At 46.7% G+C, this 6,245-nt stretch overlaps 1 protein-coding gene across 3 annotated transcripts in view; it reads left to right on the top strand.

The window, feature by feature from the left end:
* The first annotated feature begins 3,976 nt into the window (after nt 1-3,976).
* Nucleotides 3,977-6,245, top strand: part of UGT8 (UDP glycosyltransferase 8) — a 78,225-nt gene continuing 75,956 nt past the window's right edge. The window contains exon 1 of one of the 3 annotated variants that reach the window (XM_057704419.1): nt 3,977-4,610. The gene's annotated coding sequence lies outside the window, so the exon portion shown is untranslated. Of the gene's footprint in view, nt 4,611-4,634; nt 4,695-4,795; nt 5,313-6,245 lie in introns of those variants that run through there. The other 2 variants (XM_057704421.1, XM_057704420.1) reach the window with 2 other exon arrangements.

Below are 6,245 nucleotides of genomic sequence, written 5' to 3'. Positions count from 1 at the left end.
TGAGAGACACTATACAAGGGTGATTAATAAAAAGATATGGATGAAGACTGGTATCTATAAAGTATAAAGCAGATATGGTAAACATGATCTCATTCACCTAGTGCTGGAATATTAGAACTAGTTTGGTATTGCCTAGGGTATTTAGGTCAAATAAATTATGGTGCTATAACTGTAATATATAATTATGAAGCTCTTTATTCCCAGGAGGCACCACCAGTTAAACACAGAAAGGCTGCAATAAGTAACACCTGCAAAACGGGTGGGAAAGGAAGCTGTTGGGGACCCAGGCTTGATTTTGGTGTCATATAGTATCACCTGTTCTCCTTTAAAATCTTGGCTGGTATCACTGACAGACACTCAATATAGGGCTACATAAGAATCCAGGATAGCAAACCCTCAAAGGTCAAAGGCCTTAAGACAGATACTCTATCTCCATAGTTTCCCGCAACTAACTCTGAACAGGGTTCATCATGAACTTTTAGAAATTATTTTAAAAGATTTAACTTATTGGGTAACTAGATTAGAGAGTAAAATTTTATTGATGACATTTTCTAATCATGGAAAGAAATATTGCTTTAGAAGGACATACAGAATAAGCTAGTGATGTCTATAATCATGTAACCAAAATTATTAAAAGTACAAGCCTTTTTATTTTGGCTTGCCCTTTATATCAGATATTCCTTTAGACAATTCAAAAAATGTATCTTTTGATGAGAATCTAGAAGTTCTTCATCACTTCTACAACTCTAGAAATCCCTCTTTGTTTCTCCAATCCTTCTTTGTTACAATTTGATCCATAGATCAACATTTTCTAAAGAAGCCTATAATGCATAATAAAAGATGAAAAATGAAAAAAAAGTATATATTAAAACTTACAAAAATGAAAAAATTTGCACATGTTAAAAAAAGAGGCATATGGCACTAAGCAGAGTGTATAGCAAGAAGCTGATGTTTGCAAGAAAATAAGAGATGATGGAAAAGGAAAAAGGAAAGAGCCGAAAGGAGAAGGTGAAGATGCGATAATGTGCCTATTTTTACCTTACGGACTTGGTGTATGATCTTCATTCTGTTTGCCCTCAGGTTTAGTGTTCTTACAGTGAGTCAGAGTCCACAGGAAACAGGAATTAAACAAAATAATGGCAACAATTTTAAACTGGATACACAGAAAATTTAGCCCCCTTCATCACTGGGTTTGTTTGTACTGTGACTTGCCTGTTTAGCAGCTGTCCTGGGGTAAAAGAGCAGACACAGCAAGGCAGACTGGGTTTATGTGCTTCTTGAATCCCAAGGGTTCCCCAAATGGTCAGGTTGGATTTATGTACTTCAACATTTTCTCTAAGCCTTAAACTGCACTATGAGATCTGGTCCGAATAGACGTAGTGGCTTAGGGCATGATCTTTGACTCAGAATTCAATTCAGTTCCCAGTTTCTCCACTTTGCAGTTTGACTCCCCAACTTTCTGCTACTCTACCTTCAACAGAAAAAAATAATAGTACCTACCTCCAGGATTTTTATGAGGATTAAATGAGATCACTCTTGTTAACTTAGCATTGTGCCTGGAATTACACTTCGAAAACTCAAGTAGAAGCCATAATAATCATTATTATCATTATGGAGAGCAGTATCACATCAGGCCTAAAGAGTTTTTGTGTGCTTTTCGACTCTCTATGCTCTTCAGAGCTCCAAAGTAGATGATCACATTTCTCGGGACTTAGCAGAGCTCAGAGGCCTAGTGTGAAGTCACTGATGTTTCCAGTCTTAAAGTACTCCACTGCAATATATTCAGATATGTTGGGACTATTAGCAAAGGGGTGTTGGAATGTACAGCCACCCATATTTCCATATTTCTCCCCATGATTAAACTTCAACCCATTCTGCTGTATTCATCACTATATGGTCTACATTACAACACAAATGATATAAAACTGTACCATTTATAACTGATTAAGGTTCTAGAGTTGATGGTTAATAATCACCAGGCTAAGCTAGTATCTCTCATGTTATTGTTTATCTCCCAATAAAATCATATGGACCCAACTGACTGAAGAACCATAAACATTTAAAAAAAATTAACAATTGAGTATACTGATAGACTTGGTCTACTGAAAAAATAAGGGAATTTTAATACCACACTTCATATTGGCTAGAACTTCCTTACAACAGACCTGCTGTTAAGTTCAGCATTCTATAAATTTAAAGCTGATACGGAGAATTTTGTGTGAATCTGGATGGGAGCTTGGAAGATGGATTAAATATGAAAAATATGCATTCTACCTTAAAGAGAAGTAGCAAATGCTTTCATTATTTACTTTATGCAGCCATTCAGTCAATAGTATTAAGTGCTAAGTGCCGGTAGATTTTTTTAAAAAAGAGAAACTCACCAATTTTCTTTATAATTTCAAGCTCCAAAAATGCAATTCAACTATTTATACAATGGCTGACTTAAGTTGTTTTAAATTATGGGATGTCCTTTGTGTACGGAGCTGGGAGAAATTCAGTAATCATTTTATATAGTGTGGGAGGCAACAGAGAAACCAAAAAAATAAATAAATGAACAAACATGGACATATCCACACATAATAGAGCATTGCATTTTATTTCCAATAGTCTGACAAAAATCTTATATGACGGTCAGTTTACATGACTTTATTAAGCAAAGAAATGTGACACACAGCTTTAAATATTTTTCATAAAAGTTTTCACTTAATTTCTAGTAATCTTTTTTAATCAAGAATCTACAAGCGCATTATTCAACTAATAGCTTGCAATTGCTTGAACAAGTGCTTGAGGCTTGACACTTGAGAGAACAGAGCTTTCAAAGTAAATGCTTAAATTCTTTTATATCAGATTGTTATCTATGTTTACATTATAGGTTTTTCTAATGAAATTAAATAAAAAATAAATATAGAGGACAGTAATCTCCTTAGGTTAGGCACAAAGGATAAAAAAATATCCACTGTGTTTTCCGCAATATTCCAAATTTCTAATCTGCAAAGAAGGTAAGCACATTCTTTTCTGAAATCCGCATGTGGAAGTCTATCGGTGAACAACTCTTTAGTATATGGACTTTGGACCCTGCACTTATTAAACATAGAAACATAAACAAAATGAACATAACAGTATATGTTAGTTTCCCCCCCATTTAACATTAAGTAATACCATATACAATAAAACAAAATCTCCGCTTCCTTTTCTAAGGGCACAAAATCCCAATCTATTTTTGAAATTCAGTTTGGAGCAAGGGAAGAATGGCCTGACTTGGCATTTTTTCTAATTCCAGTGTTTAAACGTATAACGTTCACGTGCAGTGGCGGCATCTCAGCTTCTGGAGCTTACACCCGACATGATTTTTTGCTTTTCTGAAAGCTATGCCGTATATATATTTATCGAATACACTGCCAATCATGCTCAAAGCAAAAGCCAACAACACTACTAGATCTTCCTGGTTTCCAGGAAGCTCGCCCTGTCTGGTCAGCCTCATAAAGGCGCTTGGGCTCTCGGGTCTGAGGCGCCACAGGAAGGGCTGCTCCAGCAGGCCTGGGGACGCAAAGTTGCTTCCTGGCCGGGACGCCAACTTGGCAAGGATCTGCTGCTGGCAAACACAGATTGGTCAGGATAAAGTCGCCGCAGACTCAACCAGGCAAAGAATAAACGGCCCTTTCAGCACGACCCTGCGAGGAGGGATGTTACTGAGCCTAGCAACCCCGTTTCTTTTCTCCGGGATCCCCAAACTCGCGCTCACTGACGCTTTCTGATTCAGGAGGCAGGTGGCACCTAAGTGCCCCCCACCCACTTTCCTTCGCGTATCTCCTCCGCCTCCTAGCCCAAGTTCAACTTTTTAATGGGTTCCGGAGGAGGGAGGCCGACTAGGAGGCTGGGAAGGTAGAGCACGCGCGCTGCCACCACACCACGCAGGTTCGCGCGGCGCTGGCGTGATTAAAAAAGGCGGGCACGGGGACCAGAGGGGAGGTGGCAGAGAGGGCATAGGGCACGCCTCGCGGGGGGAACGGGGGGCGGGGCCACGTGCCAGTCCCAGGGTTCCCGGCTGGAGCACCCGAGGGCTCGCGAGCGTCCCAGCCCGCCCGCGAGCATCGCGGTCCCAGGACTCTGCCCCTCGCTCAGCCCGCGAGCTTGAGGCACGAAGGCGCGTCCGCGTCCACGCCCCAGCCGAGCGAGCAGCAGGCGCTCGCAGCCCCCGGCGTGTGATGCGCGGCTGAGCGCGTGGCGGCCCGCGTCGTCGTGCCCCGCTGAGCCAGGCGCGGGAGGAGAGGGGCGCGCTCCAGCCCTGCTAGCCGCGCGCGGGGCGGGGCGGGGCGCGGCGCGGCTCGGGGTGGGGGGTGGGGGTGGGGGCCCGGTCGCCCGCGAGGAGCCGCGGAAGAGCAGGCGCGCTGCGGCCCCGAGGGAGGGCACGGGTAAAGCTTTGCCATCAGTTGTGAGTCCGGAGAGTCCGTCCTAAGCTAACGCACTAACTCTGCAGCCTCCCTCACGACCCCAAGCCACCGGAGGCGGCGACACCTGATCCAGCGCACAAACACGGGTCCCTTCTGTCCCCGGATACAATTACGCGGCGGAGACGCGCTCAAACTCACGCGCAGCAGCCGAGAGCCGAGGTAAGCGGAGGGACCACGCCGTTCCGGCGGGCGGAAGGCGGGGTGGGTTGGCTAGAGGAGAGGGGCGTTGTTTGCTGCGCGGAGGTGAGTGCTGGGCGAATGGCTGCGGTCCAGGGGTGGGGGTAGGGATCAGAAAGTGCAGATGGGGTTGGGCTGAGGGAGGTAGGGGTTGGGGGTGGATAAGGGAGAAGGGCCGAGGGCTGGGGCCGAGGGCTGTAAAGGAGATCTCCCCAGGCTGCTTCCGTCGGGCCCGTGCTCCTTTCCCTCCCATATGGCACCCGTGTGAGGGTCCTCTCGCGCTCGCGCGTGCAGCCTGAGAGAAGGGATCACCCGGCGCGGCCCTGGCCAAGGACCTTGCACTTGACCGTGGAGCGGTGGGCACCGCGGAGCCCCAAGGCCGTAGCCCGCTGCTAGCCAGGGGATGGGGGCCCGGGAGGTGCTTCGGAAACTCTCCAACTCTCCTCTGCTTCGTCCTCTCCTTGAGGCGGAACTAGACCTGGGGTGCGCTGGGAGTAGCGCGTGTCCTGGGGCTGCACACGCACGGAGACAAGGAGCTTTCAGCGCCCGCGAGCCCGTGCGACCCCGGGAGTGGACAGCGGCGGCAGGGTCTCCGCGCGGATGCGGGCACCCTGTGGCGTGCCCTTGCTTTAGGGCAGCGTGTGCGGGGTAGAGAGGAGGCGAGAGGAGGACGCGCTGCGGGAGGTAGGGCGCCTTCCACGGGCTGGAGGAGCGGCGAGGGGGCCTGGGATGCGCGGTTGTAGGAGGCCGACCGCCTCGGAGTGCGACAGCGCCAAAGGACAGCCACGGGTGGGGAGGGGGTTACTCAATCTGTATGTGTAAATTCACTGGTCTGATTGAGGGTCTGTGAAGTTGAGTACGCGGAACGTGCCGCTCTGCAGTACTTCCTTAGGGAAAGGACCACTTCTGTACCTGTACCTCTGGTTCCCGTCACCTTAAAGCAACCGGGCGGGGGGCGGGGAGGGGGGAAGAAGTGAGAGAACTTCTGAAAGTCCTCAGACTAACTTGGAAGCCTGGATTGTGTTAACGAGTCATTCTCAAGGGAGAGAGGGCGTGTCACGAGGGGCAGGAGTGGGCAGCATTCTCAGTGAGGCATCATCCACAGAGTCTCCTCCATTATGAACCAGTTAGTAATAGAGGCAGCCTTTTATCTCAGGTGGGTTCCACCCAGAAAAGGTAGAAAAAAACACTACTGTAAAACCTTCGGCTTCCCTCGGGCTGTCACCTTGTGTAATAAGTTTTCCAAGATGAATGACGTGAAGGTGTGGTGGTTTGGCTACGTGCCAAGTGTGCTGTTGTTTCTGTGTTTGGTAATTTCATGTTCAAAGAAAAAAAGTCTCCACTCGGAATTGGTGTAATTGGTGTGCTTTATTTCCACTTACTCCCAGAAAAAAATGCCACTCGAAGGACGGTTAGGAAGTGCTTTTTAATTGGTGTTTTAATAGTGTTAGGAGTAATCACATTTTATTCCCTGGAGATTTTTAAATTAATGGAAGAGTCCTGCACATCAATATTGTATAGTGAGGGAATCCAAACTTTGAGTTAATTTAATTAGATCATAAATCAGCCCTTCTTTTTCTGTCTCAGAGAGAAATAGTGGACTAGTTTTCTCCTGTA

The sequence above is a fragment of the Hippopotamus amphibius genome, chromosome 13, assembly GCF_030028045.1.
Source record: "Hippopotamus amphibius kiboko isolate mHipAmp2 chromosome 13, mHipAmp2.hap2, whole genome shotgun sequence".
In the NCBI taxonomy this organism is placed as follows: domain Eukaryota; kingdom Metazoa; phylum Chordata; class Mammalia; order Artiodactyla; family Hippopotamidae; genus Hippopotamus; species Hippopotamus amphibius.
Note: the sequence above shows the minus strand (reverse complement) of the source record. Positions and strands in the feature narration are given on the sequence as shown.